This window comes from Rhinoderma darwinii (assembly GCF_050947455.1).
Source record: "Rhinoderma darwinii isolate aRhiDar2 chromosome 5 unlocalized genomic scaffold, aRhiDar2.hap1 SUPER_5_unloc_47, whole genome shotgun sequence".
Classification (NCBI taxonomy): Eukaryota; Metazoa; Chordata; class Amphibia; order Anura; family Rhinodermatidae; genus Rhinoderma; species Rhinoderma darwinii.
In genome coordinates, this window is record NW_027461806.1 from 702,655 (window position 1) to 724,657 (window position 22,003).

Here is a 22,003-nt window from a genome sequence, read left to right on the forward strand (position 1 = left end):
ACTCATGCATTGTCCAACAGGTGTTGAAATAATGGGATTAAAAGGGGAGATCCCTTCAGAAAGACAGAAACAATAGCAAAGACAAAAAACACTTTTGGAATCTGCTTTTAGTCAACACATAAGGAAAGGGTGCACCGGTCCTGGAAATACTGCAATACCAGGTCAATGCGTGGAGTGGACAGAGCAAGCTCTATTTCCATCTCCCTGTTCTAAAAATCCATTTAATATATGGTCCCCAGATAGGGGACGTATCAGATATTAAACTGATAAGAACAGATACTACACTTGATCTTAGCCAAAAGGCCGAGAAGCGATAACCCGAATGGGCCGCGCGTTGCCCGAGCCTGCCCGATACTGCTGTTCAGCCCTTGCAGCGATTCAGCCTACTTCTAGGCAATTCCATGGGGCCCTGCAGGCTCACACACTCACAGCTACACGGGAGGTGAATAAAGGCCGGAGAGGAAGCCAGACAGGATTTGCTTCTTTTGCTTGCACCACAATGCAGTGCTGAAAGAGGAGGAATCTACATAAAAACGCCTTCCTGGCAACGCCCAAATGCCCTGCTGCCATGCAGATAAACACTGGCAGCGGCAGCAAGTGCATGCCCACAGCCACCCCTTGTTCCTTCACACCTTGTATCAGCTGTAATCCAGTCCAGTCCAGTGCTGCCTGCTGAGCAGCACTGACCAACACTGCCTGGGCCCAGGCTTTTATCTCTGAGGCCCCATTATGATGTCAGAAAGCTGGCTCTGGAATCCTGAGGGCTCCACTATGACACGTGCAAAGTTCCGTCTGAACTTTATATAAGACGGTGAGGCTCAGTCAGTCACTCAGTGTTGCCTGAGAGGGCAACACTGCAACAGCCGGCCGCCAGGCTGTCTTTTTTTTGCACAGCTAGTTGCCTCCAGGAGGCCACAAGAGGGAGACAAGGGACTGCAAAATGGAAAATAGGCATCCACCAACTTTACAGACAACTTCTCCTTGCTCCTACAACCTCCATCCTTGCACAGTTTGTTATTCTTCTAGGTAACATAGTAACAAATCCAAATTGCTGCTCTCTTTGTAGGCAAGCAAGGCTTTGTTGCAACTGCAATTCTTACTTCTTCTTGAAATGTAGAGACGACAGTACATTCCATCACATCCATCTAGTGTACACAGGTAGGTCCATTGTGGCGGGCAGGCGAGCGGGCGGGCTGCTTTATTGGCTGTTTGCTGTTCCCCTACTCCACTCCACTATTTGACTGTTGTGCTGCATCAATCAATCAATCAATCAATCAATCAATCAATCAATCAATCAATCAATCAATCAATCAGTGGCTGGCTCAGGTGCAGCTCTTTAACTTACCTAAAAGGGAGGGCGGAGAGAAGACAAGGAAGGTGAATGAGGTGTTCCAATGTGAAATGCCGGAAACACAGAAACACAGACGACACACAACAAGAGGTGGCAATCTATTCATTAATTGCATTTAATCAATGAGCTCATTATCACTCATGCATTGTCCAACAGGTGTTGAAATAATGGGATTAAAAGGGGAGATCCCTTCAGAAAGACAGAAACAATAGCAAAGACAAAAAACACTTTTGGAATCTGCTTTTAGTCAACACATAAGGAAAGGGTGCACCGGTCCTGGAAATACTGCAATACCAGGTCAATGCGTGGAGTGGACAGAGCAAGCTCTATTTCCATCTCCCTGTTCTAAAAATCCATTTAATATATGGTCCCCAGATAGGGGACGTATCAGATATTAAACTGATAAGAACAGATACTACACTTGATCTTAGCCAAAAGGCCGAGAAGCGATAACCCGAACGGGCCGCGCGTTGCCCGAGCCTGCCCGATACTGCTGTTCAGCCCTTGCAGCGATTCAGCCTACTTCTAGGCAATTCCATGGGGCCCTGCAGGCTCACACACTCACAGCTACACGGGAGGTGAATAAAGGCCGGAGAGGAAGCCAGACAGGATTTGCTTCTTTTGCTTGCACCACAATGCAGTGCTGAAAGAGGAGGAATCTACATAAAAACGCCTTCCTGGCAACGCCCAAATGCCCTGCTGCCATGCAGATAAACACTGGCAGCGGCAGCAAGTGCATGCCCACAGCCACCCCTTGTTCCTTCACACCTTGTATCAGCTGTAATCCAGTCCAGTCCAGTGCTGCCTGCTGAGCAGCACTGACCAACACTGCCTGGGCCCAGGCTTTTATCTCTGAGGCCCCATTATGATGTCAGAAAGCTGGCTCTGGAATCCTGAGGGCTCCACTATGACACGTGCAAAGTTCCGTCTGAACTTTATATAAGACGGTGAGGCTCAGTCAGTCACTCAGTGTTGCCTGAGAGGGCAACACTGCAACAGCCGGCCGCCAGGCTGTCTTTTTTTTGCACAGCTAGTTGCCTCCAGGAGGCCACAAGAGGGAGACAAGGGACTGCAAAATGGAAAATAGGCATCCACCAACTTTACAGACAACTTCTCCTTGCTCCTACAACCTCCATCCTTGCACAGTTTGTTATTCTTCTAGGTAACATAGTAACAAATCCAAATTGCTGCTCTCTTTGTAGGCAAGCAAGGCTTTGTTGCAACTGCAATTCTTACTTCTTCTTGAAATGTAGGGACGACAGTACATTCCATCACATCCATCTAGTGTACACAGGTAGGTCCATTGTGGCGGGCAGGCGAGCGGGCGGGCTGCTTTATTGGCTGTTTGCTGTTCCCCTACTCCACTCCACTATTTGACTGTTGTGCTGCATCAATCAATCAATCAATCAATCAATCAATCAATCAATCAATCAGTGGCTGGCTCAGGTGCAGCTCTTTAACTTACCTAAAAGGGAGGGCGGAGAGAAGACAAGGAAGGTGAATGAGGTGTTCCAATGTGAAATGCCGGAAACACAGAAACACAGACGACACACAACAAGAGGTGGCAATCTATTCATTAATTGCATTTAATCAATGAGCTCATTATCACTCATGCATTGTCCAACAGGTGTTGAAATAATGGGATTAAAAGGGGAGATCCCTTCAGAAAGACAGAAACAATAGCAAAAACAAAAAACACTTTTGGAATCTGCTTTTAGTCAACACATAAGGAAAGGGTGCACCGGTCCTGGAAATACTGCAATACCAGGTCAATGCGTGGAGTGTACAGAGCAAGCTCTATTTCCATCTCCCTGTTCTAAAAATCCATTTAATATATGGTCCCCAGATAGGGGACGTATCAGATATTAAACTGATAAGAACAGATACTACACTTGATCTTAGCCAAAAGGCCGAGAAGCGATAACCCGAACGGGCCGCGCGTTGCCCGAGCCTGCCCGATACTGCTGTTCAGCCCTTGCAGCGATTCAGCCTACTTCTAGGCAATTCCATGGGGCCCTGCAGGCTCACACACTCACAGCTATACGGGAGGTGAATAAAGGCCGGAGAGGAAGCCAGACAGGATTTGCTTCTTTTGCTTGCACCACAATGCAGTGCTGGAAGAGGAGGAATCTACATAAAAACGCCTTCCTGGCAACGCCCAAATGCCCTGCTGCCATGCAGATAAACACTGGCAGCGGCAGCAAGTGCATGCCCACAGCCACCCCTTGTTCCTTCACACCTTGTATCAGCTGTAATCCAGTCCAGTCCAGTGCTGCCTGCTGAGCAGCACTGACCAACACTGCCTGGGCCCAGGCTTTTATCTCTGAGGCCCCATTATGATGTCAGAAAGCTGGCTCTGGAATCCTGAGGGCTCCACTATGACACGTGCAAAGTTCCGTCTGAACTTTATATAAGACGGTGAGGCTCAGTCAGTCACTCAGTGTTGCCTGAGAGGGCAACACTGCAACAGCCGGCCGCCAGGCTGTCTTTTTTTTTGCACAGCTAGTTGCCTCCAGGAGGCCACAAGAGGGAGACAAGGGACTGCAAAATGGAAAATAGGCATCCACCAACTTTACAGACAACTTCTCCTTGCTCCTACAACCTCCATCCTTGCACAGTTTGTTATTCTTCTAGGTAACATAGTAACAAATCCAAATTGCTGCTCTCTTTGTAGGCAAGCAAGGCTTTGTTGCAACTGCAATTCTTACTTCTTCTTGAAATGTAGGGACGACAGTACATTCCATCACATCCATCTAGTGTACACAGGTAGGTCCATTGTGGCGGGCAGGCGAGCGGGCGGGCTGCTTTATTGGCTGTTTGCTGTTCCCCTACTCCACTCCACTATTTGACTGTTGTGCTGCATCAATCAATCAATCAATCAATCAATCAATCAGTGGCTGGCTCAGGTGCAGCTCTTTAACTTACCTAAAAGGGAGGGCGGAGAGAAGACAAGGAAGGTGAATGAGGTGTTCCAATGTGAAATGCCGGAAACACAGAAACACAGACGACACACAACAAGAGGTGGCAATCTATTCATTAATTGCATTTAATCAATGAGCTCATTATCACTCATGCATTGTCCAACAGGTGTTGAAATAATGGGATTAAAAGGGGAGATCCCTTCAGAAAGACAGAAACAATAGCAAAGACAAAAAACACTTTTGGAATCTGCTTTTAGTCAACACATAAGGAAAGGGTGCACCGGTCCTGGAAATACTGCAATACCAGGTCAATGCGTGGAGTGGACAGAGCAAGCTCTATTTCCATCTCCCTGTTCTAAAAATCCATTTAATATATGGTCCCCAGATAGGGGACGTATCAGATATTAAACTGATAAGAACAGATACTACACTTGATCTTAGCCAAAAGGCCGAGAAGCGATAACCCGAACGGGCCGCGCGTTGCCCGAGCCTGCCCGATACTGCTGTTCAGCCCTTGCAGCGATTCAGCCTACTTCTAGGCAATTCCATGGGGCCCTGCAGGCTCACACACTCACAGCTACACGGGAGGTGAATAAAGGCCGGAGAGGAAGCCAGACAGGATTTGCTTCTTTTGCTTGCACCACAATGCAGTGCTGAAAGAGGAGGAATCTACATAAAAACGCCTTCCTGGCAACGCCCAAATGCCCTGCTGCCATGCAGATAAACACTGGCAGCGGCAGCAAGTGCATGCCCACAGCCACCCCTTGTTCCTTCACACCTTGTATCAGCTGTAATCCAGTCCAGTCCAGTGCTGCCTGCTGAGCAGCACTGACCAACACTGCCTGGGCCCAGGCTTTTATCTCTGAGGCCCCATTATGATGTCAGAAAGCTGGCTCTGGAATCCTGAGGGCTCCACTATGACACGTGCAAAGTTCCGTCTGAACTTTATATAAGACGGTGAGGCTCAGTCAGTCACTCAGTGTTGCCTGAGAGGGCAACACTGCAACAGCCGGCCGCCAGGCTGTCTTTTTTTTGCACAGCTAGTTGCCTCCAGGAGGCCACAAGAGGGAGACAAGGGACTGCAAAATGGAAAATAGGCATCCACCAACTTTACAGACAACTTCTCCTTGCTCCTACAACCTCCATCCTTGCACAGTTTGTTATTCTTCTAGGTAACATAGTAACAAATCCAAATTGCTGCTCTCTTTGTAGGCAAGCAAGGCTTTGTTGCAACTGCAATTCTTACTTCTTCTTGAAATGTAGGGACGACAGTACATTCCATCACATCCATCTAGTGTACACAGGTAGGTCCATTGTGGCGGGCAGGCGAGCGGGCGGGCTGCTTTATTGGCTGTTTGCTGTTCCCCTACTCCACTCCACTATTTGACTGTTGTGCTGCATCAATCAATCAATCAATCAATCAATCAATCAATCAATCAATCAATCAGTGGCTGGCTCAGGTGCAGCTCTTTAACTTACCTAAAAGGGAGGGCGGAGAGAAGACAAGGAAGGTGAATGAGGTGTTCCAATGTGAAATGCCGGAAACACAGAAACACAGACGACACACAACAAGAGGTGGCAATCTATTCATTAATTGCATTTAATCAATGAGCTCATTATCACTCATGCATTGTCCAACAGGTGTTGAAATAATGGGATTAAAAGGGGAGATCCCTTCAGAAAGACAGAAACAATAGCAAAGACAAAAAACACTTTTGGAATCTGCTTTTAGTCAACACATAAGGAAAGGGTGCACCGGTCCTGGAAATACTGCAATACCAGGTCAATGCGTGGAGTGGACAGAGCAAGCTCTATTTCCATCTCCCTGTTCTAAAAATCCATTTAATATATGGTCCCCAGATAGGGGACGTATCAGATATTAAACTGATAAGAACAGATACTACACTTGATCTTAGCCAAAAGGCCGAGAAGCGATAACCCGAACGGGCCGCGCGTTGCCCGAGCCTGCCCGATACTGCTGTTCAGCCCTTGCAGCGATTCAGCCTACTTCTAGGCAATTCCATGGGGCCCTGCAGGCTCACACACTCACAGCTACACGGGAGGTGAATAAAGGCCGGAGAGGAAGCCAGACAGGATTTGCTTCTTTTGCTTGCACCACAATGCAGTGCTGAAAGAGGAGGAATCTACATAAAAACGCCTTCCTGGCAACGCCCAAATGCCCTGCTGCCATGCAGATAAACACTGGCAGCGGCAGCAAGTGCATGCCCACAGCCACCCCTTGTTCCTTCACACCTTGTATCAGCTGTAATCCAGTCCAGTCCAGTGCTGCCTGCTGAGCAGCACTGACCAACACTGCCTGGGCCCAGGCTTTTATCTCTGAGGCCCCATTATGATGTCAGAAAGCTGGCTCTGGAATCCTGAGGGCTCCACTATGACACGTGCAAAGTTCTGTCTGAACTTTATATAAGACGGTGAGGCTCAGTCAGTCACTCAGTGTTGCCTGAGAGGGCAACACTGCAACAGCCGGCCGCCAGGCTGTCTTTTTTTTGCACAGCTAGTTGCCTCCAGGAGGCCACAAGAGGGAGACAAGGGACTGCAAAATGGAAAATAGGCATCCACCAACTTTACAGACAACTTCTCCTTGCTCCTACAACCTCCATCCTTGCACAGTTTGTTATTCTTCTAGGTAACATAGTAACAAATCCAAATTGCTGCTCTCTTTGTAGGCAAGCAAGGCTTTGTTGCAACTGCAATTCTTACTTCTTCTTGAAATGTAGGGACGACAGTACATTCCATCACATCCATCTAGTGTACACAGGTAGGTCCATTGTGGCGGGCAGGCGAGCGGGCGGGCTGCTTTATTGGCTGTTTGCTGTTCCCCTACTCCACTCCACTATTTGACTGTTGTGCTGCATCAATCAATCAATCAATCAATCAATCAATCAATCAATCAATCAATCAATCAGTGGCTGGCTCAGGTGCAGCTCTTTAACTTACCTAAAAGGGAGGGCGGAGAGAAGACAAGGAAGGTGAATGAGGTGTTCCAATGTGAAATGCCGGAAACACAGAAACACAGACGACACACAACAAGAGGTGGCAATCTATTCATTAATTGCATTTAATCAATGAGCTCATTATCACTCATGCATTGTCCAACAGGTGTTGAAATAATGGGATTAAAAGGGGAGATCCCTTCAGAAAGACAGAAACAATAGCAAAGACAAAAAACACTTTTGGAATCTGCTTTTAGTCAACACATAAGGAAAGGGTGCACCGGTCCTGGAAATACTGCAATACCAGGTCAATGCGTGGAGTGGACAGAGCAAGCTCTATTTCCATCTCCCTGTTCTAAAAATCCATTTAATATATGGTCCCCAGATAGGGGACGTATCAGATATTAAACTGATAAGAACAGATACTACACTTGATCTTAGCCAAAAGGCCGAGAAGCGATAACCCGAACGGGCCGCGTGTTGCCCGAGCCTGCCCGATACTGCTGTTCAGCCCTTGCAGCGATTCAGCCTACTTCTAGGCAATTCCATGGGGCCCTGCAGGCTCACACACTCACAGCTACACGGGAGGTGAATAAAGGCCGGAGAGGAAGCCAGACAGGATTTGCTTCTTTTGCTTGCACCACAATGCAGTGCTGAAAGAGGAGGAATCTACATAAAAATGCCTTCCTGGCAACGCCCAAATGCCCTGCTGCCATGCAGATAAACACTTGCAGCGGCAGCAAGTGCATGCCCACAGCCACCCCTTGTTCCTTCACACCTTGTATCAGCTGTAATCCAGTCCAGTCCAGTGCTGCCTGCTGAGCAGCACTGACCAACACTGCCTGGGCCCAGGCTTTTATCTCTGAGGCCCCATTATGATGTCAGAAAGCTGGCTCTGGAATCCTGAGGGCTCCACTATGACACGTGCAAAGTTCCGTCTGAACTTTATATAAGACGGTGAGGCTCAGTCAGTCACTCAGTGTTGCCTGAGAGGGCAACACTGCAACAGCCGGCCGCCAGGCTGTCTTTTTTTTGCACAGCTAGTTGCCTCCAGGAGGCCACAAGAGGGAGACAAGGGACTGCAAAATGGAAAATAGGCATCCACCAACTTTACAGACAACTTCTCCTTGCTCCTACAACCTCCATCCTTGCACAGTTTGTTATTCTTCTAGGTAACATAGTAACAAATCCAAATTGCTGCTCTCTTTGTAGGCAAGCAAGGCTTTGTTGCAACTGCAATTCTTACTTCTTCTTGAAATGTAGGGACGACAGTACATTCCATCACATCCATCTAGTGTACACAGGTAGGTCCATTGTGGCGGGCAGGCGAGCGGGCGGGCTGCTTTATTGGCTGTTTGCTGTTCCCCTACTCCACTCCACTATTTGACTGTTGTGCTGCATCAATCAATCAATCAATCAATCAATCAATCAATCAATCAATCAGTGGCTGGCTCAGGTGCAGCTCTTTAACTTACCTAAAAGGGAGGGCGGAGAGAAGACAAGGAAGGTGAATGAGGTGTTCCAATGTGAAATGCCGGAAACACAGAAACACAGACGACACACAACAAGAGGTGGCAATCTATTCATTAATTGCATTTAATCAATGAGCTCATTATCACTCATGCATTGTCCAACAGGTGTTGAAATAATGGGATTAAAAGGGGAGATCCCTTCAGAAAGACAGAAACAATAGCAAAGACAAAAAACACTTTTGGAATCTGCTTTTAGTCAACACATAAGGAAAGGGTGCACCGGTCCTGGAAATACTGCAATACCAGGTCAATGCGTGGAGTGGACAGAGCAAGCTCTATTTCCATCTCCCTGTTCTAAAAATCCATTTAATATATGGTCCCCAGATAGGGGACGTATCAGATATTAAACTGATAAGAACAGATACTACACTTGATCTTAGCCAAAAGGCCGAGAAGCGATAACCCGAACGGGCCGCGCGTTGCCCGAGCCTGCCCGATACTGCTGTTCAGCCCTTGCAGCGATTCAGCCTACTTCTAGGCAATTCCATGGGGCCCTGCAGGCTCACACACTCACAGCTACACGGGAGGTGAATAAAGGCCGGAGAGGAAGCCAGACAGGATTTGCTTCTTTTGCTTGCACCACAATGCAGTGCTGAAAGAGGAGGAATCTACATAAAAACGCCTTCCTGGCAACGCCCAAATGCCCTGCTGCCATGCAGATAAACACTGGCAGCGGCAGCAAGTGCATGCCCACAGCCACCCCTTGTTCCTTCACACCTTGTATCAGCTGTAATCCAGTCCAGTCCAGTGCTGCCTGCTGAGCAGCACTGACCAACACTGCCTGGGCCCAGGCTTTTATCTCTGAGGCCCCATTATGATGTCAGAAAGCTGGCTCTGGAATCCTGAGGGCTCCACTATGACACGTGCAAAGTTCCGTCTGAACTTTATATAAGACGGTGAGGCTCAGTCAGTCACTCAGTGTTGCCTGAGAGGGCAACACTGCAACAGCCGGCCGCCAGGCTGTCTTTTTTTTGCACAGCTAGTTGCCTCCAGGAGGCCACAAGAGGGAGACAAGGGACTGCAAAATGGAAAATAGGCATCCACCAACTTTACAGACAACTTCTCCTTGCTCCTACAACCTCCATCCTTGCACAGTTTGTTATTCTTCTAGGTAACATAGTAACAAATCCAAATTGCTGCTCTCTTTGTAGGCAAGCAAGGCTTTGTTGCAACTGCAATTCTTACTTCTTCTTGAAATGTAGGGACGACAGTACATTCCATCACATCCATCTAGTGTACACAGGTAGGTCCATTGTGGCGGGCAGGCGAGCGGGCGGGCTGCTTTATTGGCTGTTTGCTGTTCCCCTACTCCACTCCACTATTTGACTGTTGTGCTGCATCAATCAATCAATCAATCAATCAATCAATCAATCAATCAATCAATCAATCAATCAATCAGTGGCTGGCTCAGGTGCAGCTCTTTAACTTACCTAAAAGGGAGGGCGGAGAGAAGACAAGGAAGGTGAATGAGGTGTTCCAATGTGAAATGCCGGAAACACAGAAACACAGACGACACACAACAAGAGGTGGCAATCTATTCATTAATTGCATTTAATCAATGAGCTCATTATCACTCATGCATTGTCCAACAGGTGTTGAAATAATGGGATTAAAAGGGGAGATCCCTTCAGAAAGACAGAAACAATAGCAAAGACAAAAAACACTTTTGGAATCTGCTTTTAGTCAACACATAAGGAAAGGGTGCACCGGTCCTGGAAATACTGCAATACCAGGTCAATGCGTGGAGTGGACAGAGCAAGCTCTATTTCCATCTCCCTGTTCTAAAAATCCATTTAATATATGGTCCCCAGATAGGGGACGTATCAGATATTAAACTGATAAGAACAGATACTACACTTGATCTTAGCCAAAAGGCCGAGAAGCGATAACCCGAACGGGCCGCGCGTTGCCCGAGCCTGCCCGATACTGTTGTTCAGCCCTTGCAGCGATTCAGCCTACTTCTAGGCAATTCCATGGGGCCCTGCAGGCTCACACACTCACAGCTACACGGGAGGTGAATAAAGGCCGGAGAGGAAGCCAGACAGGATTTGCTTCTTTTGCTTGCACCACAATGCAGTGCTGAAAGAGGAGGAATCTACATAAAAACACCTTCCTGGCAACGCCCAAATGCCCTGCTGCCATGCAGATAAACACTGGCAGCGGCAGCAAGTGCATGCCCACAGCCACCCCTTGTTCCTTCACACCTTGTATCAGCTGTAATCCAGTCCAGTCCAGTGCTGCCTGCTGAGCAGCACTGACCAACACTGCCTGGGCCCAGGCTTTTATCTCTGAGGCCCCATTATGATGTCAGAAAGCTGGCTCTGGAATCCTGAGGGCTCCACTATGACACGTGCAAAGTTCTGTCTGAACTTTATATAAGACGGTGAGGCTCAGTCAGTCACTCAGTGTTGCCTGAGAGGGCAACACTGCAACAGCCGGCCGCCAGGCTGTCTTTTTTTTGCACAGCTAGTTGCCTCCAGGAGGCCACAAGAGGGAGACAAGGGACTGCAAAATGGAAAATAGGCATCCACCAACTTTACAGACAACTTCTCCTTGCTCCTACAACCTCCATCCTTGCACAGTTTGTTATTCTTCTAGGTAACATAGTAACAAATCCAAATTGCTGCTCTCTTTGTAGGCAAGCAAGGCTTTGTTGCAACTGCAATTCTTACTTCTTCTTGAAATGTAGGGACGACAGTACATTCCATCACATCCATCTAGTGTACACAGGTAGGTCCATTGTGGCGGGCAGGCGAGCGGGCGGGCTGCTTTATTGGCTGTTTGCTGTTCCCCTACTCCACTCCACTATTTGACTGTTGTGCTGCATCAATCAATCAATCAATCAATCAATCAATCAATCAATCAATCAATCAGTGGCTGGCTCAGGTGCAGCTCTTTAACTTACCTAAAAGGGAGGGCGGAGAGAAGACAAGGAAGGTGAATGAGGTGTTCCAATGTGAAATGCCGGAAACACAGAAACACAGACGACACACAACAAGAGGTGGCAATCTATTCATTAATTGCATTTAATCAATGAGCTCATTATCACTCATGCATTGTCCAACAGGTGTTGAAATAATGGGATTAAAAGGGGAGATCCCTTCAGAAAGACAGAAACAATAGCAAAGACAAAAAACACTTTTGGAATCTGCTTTTAGTCAACACATAAGGAAAGGGTGCACCGGTCCTGGAAATACTGCAATACCAGGTCAATGCGTGGAGTGGACAGAGCAAGCTCTATTTCCATCTCCCTGTTCTAAAAATCCATTTAATATATGGTCCCCAGATAGGGGACGTATCAGATATTAAACTGATAAGAACAGATACTACACTTGATCTTAGCCAAAAGGCCGAGAAGCGATAACCCGAACGGGCCGCGCGTTGCCCGAGCCTGCCCGATACTGCTGTTCAGCCCTTGCAGCGATTCAGCCTACTTCTAGGCAATTCCATGGGGCCCTGCAGGCTCACACACTCACAGCTACACGGGAGGTGAATAAAGGCCGGAGAGGAAGCCAGACAGGATTTGCTTCTTTTGCTTGCACCACAATGCAGTGCTGAAAGAGGAGGAATCTACATAAAAACGCCTTCCTGGCAACGCCCAAATGCCCTGCTGCCATGCAGATAAACACTGGCAGCGGCAGCAAGTGCATGCCCACAGCCACCCCTTGTTCCTTCACACCTTGTATCAGCTGTAATCCAGTCCAGTCCAGTGCTGCCTGCTGAGCAGCACTGACCAACACTGCCTGGGCCCAGGCTTTTATCTCTGAGGCCCCATTATGATGTCAGAAAGCTGGCTCTGGAATCCTGAGGGCTCCACTATGACACGTGCAAAGTTCCGTCTGAACTTTATATAAGACGGTGAGGCTCAGTCAGTCACTCAGTGTTGCCTGAGAGGGCAACACTGCAACAGCCGGCCGCCAGGCTGTCTTTTTTTTGCACAGCTAGTTGCCTCCAGGAGGCCACAAGAGGGAGACAAGGGACTGCAAAATGGAAAATAGGCATCCACCAACTTTACAGACAACTTCTCCTTGCTCCTACAACCTCCATCCTTGCACAGTTTGTTATTCTTCTAGGTAACATAGTAACAAATCCAAATTGCTGCTCTCTTTGTAGGCAAGCAAGGCTTTGTTGCAACTGCAATTCTTACTTCTTCTTGAAATGTAGGGACGACAGTACATTCCATCACATCCATCTAGTGTACACAGGTAGGTCCATTGTGGCGGGCAGGCGAGCGGGCGGGCTGCTTTATTGGCTGTTTGCTGTTCCCCTACTCCACTCCACTATTTGACTGTTGTGCTGCATCAATCAATCAATCAATCAATCAATCAATCAATCAAGTGGCTGGCTCAGGTGCAGCTCTTTAACTTACCTAAAAGGGAGGGCGGAGAGAAGACAAGGAAGGTGAATGAGGTGTTCCAATGTGAAATGCCGGAAACACAGAAACACAGACGACACACAACAAGAGGTGGCAATCTATTCATTAATTGCATTTAATCAATGAGCTCATTATCACTCATGCATTGTCCAACAGGTGTTGAAATAATGGGATTAAAAGGGGAGATCCCTTCAGAAAGACAGAAACAATAGCAAAGACAAAAAACACTTTTGGAATCTGCTTTTAGTCAACACATAAGGAAAGGGTGCACCGGTCCTGGAAATACTGCAATACCAGGTCAATGCGTGGAGTGGACAGAGCAAGCTCTATTTCCATCTCCCTGTTCTAAAAATCCATTTAATATATGGTCCCCAGATAGGGGACGTATCAGATATTAAACTGATAAGAACAGATACTACACTTGATCTTAGCCAAAAGGCCGAGAAGCGATAACCCGAACGGGCCGCGCGTTGCCCGAGCCTGCCCGATACTGCTGTTCAGCCCTTGCAGCGATTCAGCCTACTTCTAGGCAATTCCATGGGGCCCTGCAGGCTCACACACTCACAGCTACACGGGAGGTGAATAAAGGCCGGAGAGGAAGCCAGACAGGATTTGCTTCTTTTGCTTGCACCACAATGCAGTGCTGAAAGAGGAGGAATCTACATAAAAACGCCTTCCTGGCAACGCCCAAATGCCCTGCTGCCATGCAGATAAACACTGGCAGCGGCAGCAAGTGCATGCCCACAGCCACCCCTTGTTCCTTCACACCTTGTATCAGCTGTAATCCAGTCCAGTCCAGTGCTGCCTGCTGAGCAGCACTGACCAACACTGCCTGGGCCCAGGCTTTTATCTCTGAGGCCCCATTATGATGTCAGAAAGCTGGCTCTGGAATCCTGAGGGCTCCACTATGACACGTGCAAAGTTCCGTCTGAACTTTATATAAGACGGTGAGGCTCAGTCAGTCACTCAGTGTTGCCTGAGAGGGCAACACTGCAACAGCCGGCCGCCAGGCTGTCTTTTTTTTGCACAGCTAGTTGCCTCCAGGAGGCCACAAGAGGGAGACAAGGGACTGCAAAATGGAAAATAGGCATCCACCAACTTTACAGACAACTTCTCCTTGCTCCTACAACCTCCATCCTTGCACAGTTTGTTATTCTTCTAGGTAACATAGTAACAAATCCAAATTGCTGCTCTCTTTGTAGGCAAGCAAGGCTTTGTTGCAACTGCAATTCTTACTTCTTCTTGAAATGTAGGGACGACAGTACATTCCATCACATCCATCTAGTGTACACAGGTAGGTCCATTGTGGCGGGCAGGCGAGCGGGCGGGCTGCTTTATTGGCTGTTTGCTGTTCCCCTACTCCACTCCACTATTTGACTGTTGTGCTGCATCAATCAATCAATCAATCAATCAATCAATCAATCAATCAATCAATCAATCAATCAGTGGCTGGCTCAGGTGCAGCTCTTTAACTTACCTAAAAGGGAGGGCGGAGAGAAGACAAGGAAGGTGAATGAGGTGTTCCAATGTGAAATGCCGGAAACACAGAAACACAGACGACACACAACAAGAGGTGGCAATCTATTCATTAATTGCATTTAATCAATGAGCTCATTATCACTCATGCATTGTCCAACAGGTGTTGAAATAATGGGATTAAAAGGGGAGATCCCTTCAGAAAGACAGAAACAATAGCAAAGACAAAAAACACTTTTGGAATCTGCTTTTAGTCAACACATAAGGAAAGGGTGCACCGGTCCTGGAAATACTGCAATACCAGGTCAATGCGTGGAGTGGACAGAGCAAGCTCTATTTCCATCTCCCTGTTCTAAAAATCCATTTAATATATGGTCCCCAGATAGGGGACGTATCAGATATTAAACTGATAAGAACAGATACTACACTTGATCTTAGCCAAAAGGCCGAGAAGCGATAACCCGAACGGGCCGCGCGTTGCCCGAGCCTGCCCGATACTGCTGTTCAGCCCTTGCAGCGATTCAGCCTACTTCTAGGCAATTCCATGGGGCCCTGCAGGCTCACACACTCACAGCTACACGGGAGGTGAATAAAGGCCGGAGAGGAAGCCAGACAGGATTTGCTTCTTTTGCTTGCACCACAATGCAGTGCTGAAAGAGGAGGAATCTACATAAAAACGCCTTCCTGGCAACGCCCAAATGCCCTGCTGCCATGCAGATAAACACTGGCAGCGGCAGCAAGTGCATGCCCACAGCCACCCCTTGTTCCTTCACACCTTGTATCAGCTGTAATCCAGTCCAGTCCAGTGCTGCCTGCTGAGCAGCACTGACCAACACTGCCTGGGCCCAGGCTTTTATCTCTGAGGCCCCATTATGATGTCAGAAAGCTGGCTCTGGAATCCTGAGGGCTCCACTATGACACGTGCAAAGTTCCGTCTGAACTTTATATAAGACGGTGAGGCTCAGTCAGTCACTCAGTGTTGCCTGAGAGGGCAACACTGCAACAGCCGGCCGCCAGGCTGTCTTTTTTTTGCACAGCTAGTTGCCTCCAGGAGGCCACAAGAGGGAGACAAGGGACTGCAAAATGGAAAATAGGCATCCACCAACTTTACAGACAACTTCTCCTTGCTCCTACAACCTCCATCCTTGCACAGTTTGTTATTCTTCTAGGTAACATAGTAACAAATCCAAATTGCTGCTCTCTTTGTAGGCAAGCAAGGCTTTGTTGCAACTGCAATTCTTACTTCTTCTTGAAATGTAGGGACGACAGTACATTCCATCACATCCATCTAGTGTACACAGGTAGGTCCATTGTGGCGGGCAGGCGAGCGGGCGGGCTGCTTTATTGGCTGTTTGCTGTTCCCCTACTCCACTCCACTATTTGACTGTTGTGCTGCATCAATCAATCAATCAATCAATCAATCAATCAATCAGTGGCTGGCTCAGGTGCAGCTCTTTAACTTACCTAAAAGGGAGGGCGGAGAGAAGACAAGGAAGGTGAATGAGGTGTTCCAATGTGAAATGCCGGAAACACAGAAACACAGACGACACACAACAAGAGGTGGCAATCTATTCATTAATTGCATTTAATCAATGAGCTCATTATCACTCATGCATTGTCCAACAGGTGTTGAAATAATGGGATTAAAAGGGGAGATCCCTTCAGAAAGACAGAAACAATAGCAAAGACAAAAAACACTTTTGGAATCTGCTTTTAGTCAACACATAAGGAAAGGGTGCACCGGTCCTGGAAATACTGCAATACCAGGTCAATGCGTGGAGTGGACAGAGCAAGCTCTATTTCCATCTCCCTGTTCTAAAAATCCATTTAATATATGGTCCCCAGATAGGGGACGTATCAGATATTAAACTGATAAGAACAGATACTACACTTGATCTTAGCCAAAAGGCCGAGAAGCGATAACCCGAACGGGCCGCGCGTTGCCCGAGCCTGCCCGATACTGCTGTTCAGCCCTTGCAGCGATTCAGCCTACTTCTAGGCAATTCCATGGGGCCCTGCAGGCTCACACACTCACAGCTACACGGGAGGTGAATAAAGGCCGGAGAGGAAGCCAGACAGGATTTGCTTCTTTTGCTTGCACCACAATGCAGTGCTGAAAGAGGAGGAATCTACATAAAAATGCCTTCCTGGCAACGCCCAAATGCCCTGCTGCCATGCAGATAAACACTGGCAGCGGCAGCAAGTGCATGCCCACAGCCACCCCTTGTTCCTTCACACCTTGTATCAGCTGTAATCCAGTCCAGTCCAGTGCTGCCTGCTGAGCAGCACTGACCAACACTGCCTGGGCCCAGGCTTTTATCTCTGAGGCCCCATTATGATGTCAGAAAGCTGGCTCTGGAATCCTGAGGGCTCCACTATGACACGTGCAAAGTTCCGTCTGAACTTTATATAAGACGGTGAGGCTCAGTCAGTCACTCAGTGTTGCCTGAGAGGGCAACACTGCAACAGCCGGCCGCCAGGCTGTCTTTTTTTTGCACAGCTAGTTGCCTCCAGGAGGCCACAAGAGGGAGACAAGGGACTGCAAAATGGAAAATAGGCATCCACCAACTTTACAGACAACTTCTCCTTGCTCCTACAACCTCCATCCTTGCACAGTTTGTTATTCTTCTAGGTAACATAGTAACAAATCCAAATTGCTGCTCTCTTTGTAGGCAAGCAAGGCTTTGTTGCAACTGCAATTCTTACTTCTTCTTGAAATGTAGGGACGACAGTACATTCCATCACATCCATCTAGTGTACACAGGTAGGTCCATTGTGGCGGGCAGGCGAGCGGGCGGGCTGCTTTATTGGCTGTTTGCTGTTCCCCTACTCCACTCCACTATTTGACTGTTGTGCTGCATCAATCAATCAATCAATCAATCAATCAATCAATCAATCAATCAGTGGCTGGCTCAGGTGCAGCTCTTTAACTTACCTAAAAGGGAGGGCGGAGAGAAGACAAGGAAGGTGAATGAGGTGTTCCAATGTGAAATGCCGGAAACACAGAAACACAGACGACACACAACAAGAGGTGGCAATCTATTCATTAATTGCATTTAATCAATGAGCTCATTATCACTCATGCATTGTCCAACAGGTGTTGAAATAATGGGATTAAAAGGGGAGATCCCTTCAGAAAGACAGAAACAATAGCAAAGACAAAAAACACTTTTGGAATCTGCTTTTAGTCAACACATAAGGAAAGGGTGCACCGGTCCTGGAAATACTGCAATACCAGGTCAATGCGTGGAGTGGACAGAGCAAGCTCTATTTCCATCTCCCTGTTCTAAAAATCCATTTAATATATGGTCCCCAGATAGGGGACGTATCAGATATTAAACTGATAAGAACAGATACTACACTTGATCTTAGCCAAAAGGCCGAGAAGCGATAACCCGAACGGGCCGCGCGTTGCCCGAGCCTGCCCGATACTGCTGTTCAGCCCTTGCAGCGATTCAGCCTACTTCTAGGCAATTCCATGGGGCCCTGCAGGCTCACACACTCACAGCTACACGGGAGGTGAATAAAGGCCGGAGAGGAAGCCAGACAGGATTTGCTTCTTTTGCTTGCACCACAATGCAGTGCTGAAAGAGGAGGAATCTACATAAAAACGCCTTCCTGGCAACGCCCAAATGCCCTGCTGCCATGCAGATAAACACTGGCAGCGGCAGCAAGTGCATGCCCACAGCCACCCCTTGTTCCTTCACACCTTGTATCAGCTGTAATCCAGTCCAGTCCAGTGCTGCCTGCTGAGCAGCACTGACCAACACTGCCTGGGCCCAGGCTTTTATCTCTGAGGCCCCATTATGATGTCAGAAAGCTGGCTCTGGAATCCTGAGGGCTCCACTATGACACGTGCAAAGTTCCGTCTGAACTTTATATAAGACGGTGAGGCTCAGTCAGTCACTCAGTGTTGCCTGAGAGGGCAACACTGCAACAGCCGGCCGCCAGGCTGTCTTTTTTTTGCACAGCTAGTTGCCTCCAGGAGGCCACAAGAGGGAGACAAGGGACTGCAAAATGGAAAATAGGCATCCACCAACTTTACAGACAACTTCTCCTTGCTCCTACAACCTCCATCCTTGCACAGTTTGTTATTCTTCTAGGTAACATAGTAACAAATCCAAATTGCTGCTCTCTTTGTAGGCAAGCAAGGCTTTGTTGCAACTGCAATTCTTACTTCTTCTTGAAATGTAGGGACGACAGTACATTCCATCACATCCATCTAGTGTACACAGGTAGGTCCATTGTGGCGGGCAGGCGAGCGGGCGGGCTGCTTTATTGGCTGTTTGCTGTTCCCCTACTCCACTCCACTATTTGACTGTTGTGCTGCATCAATCAATCAATCAATCAATCAATCAATCAATCAATCAATCAATCAATCAATCAATCAATCAATCAATCAGTGGCTGGCTCAGGTGCAGCTCTTTAACTTACCTAAAAGGGAGGGCGGAGAGAAGACAAGGAAGGTGAATGAGGTGTTCCAATGTGAAATGCCGGAAACACAGAAACACAGACGACACACAACAAGAGGTGGCAATCTATTCATTAATTGCATTTAATCAATGAGCTCATTATCACTCATGCATTGTCCAACAGGTGTTGAAATAATGGGATTAAAAGGGGAGATCCCTTCAGAAAGACAGAAACAATAGCAAAGACAAAAAACACTTTTGGAATCTGCTTTTAGTCAACACATAAGGAAAGGGTGCACCGGTCCTGGAAATACTGCAATACCAGGTCAATGCGTGGAGTGGACAGAGCAAGCTCTATTTCCATCTCCCTGTTCTAAAAATCCATTTAATATATGGTCCCCAGATAGGGGACGTATCAGATATTAAACTGATAAGAACAGATACTACACTTGATCTTAGCCAAAAGGCCGAGAAGCGATAACCCGAACGGGCCGCGCGTTGCCCGAGCCTGCCCGATACTGCTGTTCAGCCCTTGCAGCGATTCAGCCTACTTCTAGGCAATTCCATGGGGCCCTGCAGGCTCACACACTCACAGCTACACGGGAGGTGAATAAAGGCCGGAGAGGAAGCCAGACAGGATTTGCTTCTTTTGCTTGCACCACAATGCAGTGCTGAAAGAGGAGGAATCTACATAAAAACGCCTTCCTGGCAACGCCCAAATGCCCTGCTGCCATGCAGATAAACACTGGCAGCGGCAGCAAGTGCATGCCCACAGCCACCCCTTGTTCCTTCACACCTTGTATCAGCTGTAATCCAGTCCAGTCCAGTGCTGCCTGCTGAGCAGCACTGACCAACACTGCCTGGGCCCAGGCTTTTATCTCTGAGGCCCCATTATGATGTCAGAAAGCTGGCTCTGGAATCCTGAGGGCTCCACTATGACACGTGCAAAGTTCCGTCTGAACTTTATATAAGACGGTGAGGCTCAGTCAGTCACTCAGTGTTGCCTGAGAGGGCAACACTGCAACAGCCGGCCGCCAGGCTGTCTTTTTTTTGCACAGCTAGTTGCCTCCAGGAGGCCACAAGAGGGAGACAAGGGACTGCAAAATGGAAAATAGGCATCCACCAACTTTACAGACAACTTCTCCTTGCTCCTACAACCTCCATCCTTGCACAGTTTGTTATTCTTCTAGGTAACATAGTAACAAATCCAAATTGCTGCTCTCTTTGTAGGCAAGCAAGGCTTTGTTGCAACTGCAATTCTTACTTCTTCTTGAAATGTAGGGACGACAGTACATTCCAAAACACATCCATCTAGTGTACACAGGTAGGTCCATTGTGGCGGGCAGGCGAGCGGGCGGGCTGCTTTATTGGCTGTTTGCTGTTCCCCTACTCCACTCCACTATTTGACTGTTGTGCTGCATCAATCAATCAATCAATCAATCAATCAATCAATCAATCAATCAATCAATCAGTGGCTGGCTCAGGTGCAGCTCTTTAACTTACCTAAAAGGGAGGGCGGAGAGAAGACAAGGAAGGTGAATGAGGTGTTCCAATGTGAAATGCCGGAAACACAGAAACACAGACGACACACAACAAGAGGTGGCAATCTATTCATTAATTGCATTTAATCAATGAGCTCATTATCACTCATGCATTGTCCAACAGGTGTTGAAATAATGGGATTAAAAGGGGAGATCCCTTCAGAAAGACAGAAACAATAGCAAAGACAAAAAACACTTTTGGAATCTGCTTTTAGTCAACACATAAGGAAAGGGTGCACCGGTCCTGGAAATACTGCAATACCAGGTCAATGCGTGGAGTGGACAGAGCAAGCTCTATTTCCATCTCCCTGTTCTAAAAATCCATTTAATATATGGTCCCCAGATAGGGGACGTATCAGATATTAAACTGATAAGAACAGATACTACACTTGATCTTAGCCAAAAGGCCGAGAAGCGATAACCCGAACGGGCCGCGCGTTGCCCGAGCCTGCCCGATACTGCTGTTCAGCCCTTGCAGCGATTCAGCCTACTTCTAGGCAATTCCATGGGGCCCTGCAGGCTCACACACTCACAGCTACACGGGAGGTGAATAAAGGCCGGAGAGGAAGCCAGACAGGATTTGCTTCTTTTGCTTGCACCACAATGCAGTGCTGAAAGAGGAGGAATCTACATAAAAACGCCTTCCTGGCAACGCCCAAAAGCCCTGCTGCCGTGCAGATAAACACTGGCAGCGGCAGCAAGTGCATGCCCACAGCCACCCCTTGTTCCTTCACACCTTGTATCAGCTGTAATCCAGTCCAGTCCAGTGCTGCCTGCTGAGCAGCACTGACCAACACTGCCTGGGCCCAGGCTTTTATCTCTGAGGCCCCATTATGATGTCAGAAAGCTGGCTCTGGAATCCTGAGGGCTCCACTATGACACGTGCAAAGTTCCGTCTGAACTTTATATAAGACGGTGAGGCTCAGTCAGTCACTCAGTGTTGCCTGAGAGGGCAACACTGCAACAGCCGGCCGCCAGGCTGTCTTTTTTTTGCACAGCTAGTTGCCTCCAGGAGGCCACAAGAGGGAGACAAGGGACTGCAAAATGGAAAATAGGCATCCACCAACTTTACAGACAACTTCTCCTTGCTCCTACAACCTCCATCCTTGCACAGTTTGTTATTCTTCTAGGTAACATAGTAACAAATCCAAATTGCTGCTCTCTTTGTAGGCAAGCAAGGCTTTGTTGCAACTGCAATTCTTACTTCTTCTTGAAATGTAGGGACGACAGTACATTCCATCACATCCATCTAGTGTACACAGGTAGGTCCATTGTGGCGGGCAGGCGAGCGGGCGGGCTGCTTTATTGGCTGTTTGCTGTTCCCCTACTCCACTCCACTATTTGACTGTTGTGCTGCATCAATCAATCAATCAATCAATCAATCAATCAATCAATCAATCAATCAGTGGCTGGCTCAGGTGCAGCTCTTTAACTTACCTAA

The 22,003-nt window shown here is 47.8% G+C and overlaps 15 non-coding genes across 15 annotated transcripts; all 15 read right to left on the bottom strand.

The window, feature by feature from the left end:
* Positions 1 to 124: 124 nt before the first annotated feature.
* LOC142695461 (U2 spliceosomal RNA) lies at positions 125 to 315 on the bottom strand. Its single transcript, XR_012863575.1, has one exon. It is a non-coding gene; the product is annotated as a U2 spliceosomal RNA (small nuclear RNA).
* A 1,296-nt stretch (positions 316 to 1,611) lies between these two features.
* Positions 1,612 to 1,802, bottom strand: LOC142695462 (U2 spliceosomal RNA). Its single transcript, XR_012863576.1, has one exon. It is a non-coding gene; the product is annotated as a U2 spliceosomal RNA (small nuclear RNA).
* Positions 1,803 to 3,082: 1,280 nt separating this feature from the next.
* LOC142695520 (U2 spliceosomal RNA) lies at positions 3,083 to 3,273 on the bottom strand. The gene has a single exon (XR_012863629.1). It is a non-coding gene; the product is annotated as a U2 spliceosomal RNA (small nuclear RNA).
* A 1,269-nt stretch (positions 3,274 to 4,542) lies between these two features.
* On the bottom strand, positions 4,543 to 4,733 carry LOC142695463 (U2 spliceosomal RNA). Its single transcript, XR_012863577.1, has one exon. It is a non-coding gene; the product is annotated as a U2 spliceosomal RNA (small nuclear RNA).
* A 1,284-nt stretch (positions 4,734 to 6,017) lies between these two features.
* On the bottom strand, positions 6,018 to 6,208 carry LOC142695464 (U2 spliceosomal RNA). The gene has a single exon (XR_012863578.1). It is a non-coding gene; the product is annotated as a U2 spliceosomal RNA (small nuclear RNA).
* A 1,288-nt stretch (positions 6,209 to 7,496) lies between these two features.
* Positions 7,497 to 7,687, bottom strand: LOC142695465 (U2 spliceosomal RNA). Its single transcript, XR_012863579.1, has one exon. It is a non-coding gene; the product is annotated as a U2 spliceosomal RNA (small nuclear RNA).
* Positions 7,688 to 8,967: 1,280 nt separating this feature from the next.
* Positions 8,968 to 9,158, bottom strand: LOC142695466 (U2 spliceosomal RNA). Its single transcript, XR_012863580.1, has one exon. It is a non-coding gene; the product is annotated as a U2 spliceosomal RNA (small nuclear RNA).
* Positions 9,159 to 10,454: 1,296 nt separating this feature from the next.
* Positions 10,455 to 10,645, bottom strand: LOC142695467 (U2 spliceosomal RNA). The gene has a single exon (XR_012863581.1). It is a non-coding gene; the product is annotated as a U2 spliceosomal RNA (small nuclear RNA).
* Positions 10,646 to 11,929: 1,284 nt separating this feature from the next.
* On the bottom strand, positions 11,930 to 12,120 carry LOC142695469 (U2 spliceosomal RNA). The gene has a single exon (XR_012863582.1). It is a non-coding gene; the product is annotated as a U2 spliceosomal RNA (small nuclear RNA).
* Positions 12,121 to 13,393: 1,273 nt separating this feature from the next.
* LOC142695470 (U2 spliceosomal RNA) lies at positions 13,394 to 13,584 on the bottom strand. The gene has a single exon (XR_012863583.1). It is a non-coding gene; the product is annotated as a U2 spliceosomal RNA (small nuclear RNA).
* A 1,292-nt stretch (positions 13,585 to 14,876) lies between these two features.
* LOC142695471 (U2 spliceosomal RNA) lies at positions 14,877 to 15,067 on the bottom strand. The gene has a single exon (XR_012863584.1). It is a non-coding gene; the product is annotated as a U2 spliceosomal RNA (small nuclear RNA).
* A 1,272-nt stretch (positions 15,068 to 16,339) lies between these two features.
* On the bottom strand, positions 16,340 to 16,530 carry LOC142695473 (U2 spliceosomal RNA). The gene has a single exon (XR_012863586.1). It is a non-coding gene; the product is annotated as a U2 spliceosomal RNA (small nuclear RNA).
* Positions 16,531 to 17,810: 1,280 nt separating this feature from the next.
* Positions 17,811 to 18,001, bottom strand: LOC142695474 (U2 spliceosomal RNA). The gene has a single exon (XR_012863587.1). It is a non-coding gene; the product is annotated as a U2 spliceosomal RNA (small nuclear RNA).
* A 1,308-nt stretch (positions 18,002 to 19,309) lies between these two features.
* LOC142695475 (U2 spliceosomal RNA) lies at positions 19,310 to 19,500 on the bottom strand. The gene has a single exon (XR_012863588.1). It is a non-coding gene; the product is annotated as a U2 spliceosomal RNA (small nuclear RNA).
* Positions 19,501 to 20,790: 1,290 nt separating this feature from the next.
* On the bottom strand, positions 20,791 to 20,981 carry LOC142695476 (U2 spliceosomal RNA). The gene has a single exon (XR_012863589.1). It is a non-coding gene; the product is annotated as a U2 spliceosomal RNA (small nuclear RNA).
* Between the last annotated feature and the right edge of the window lie 1,022 nt (positions 20,982 to 22,003).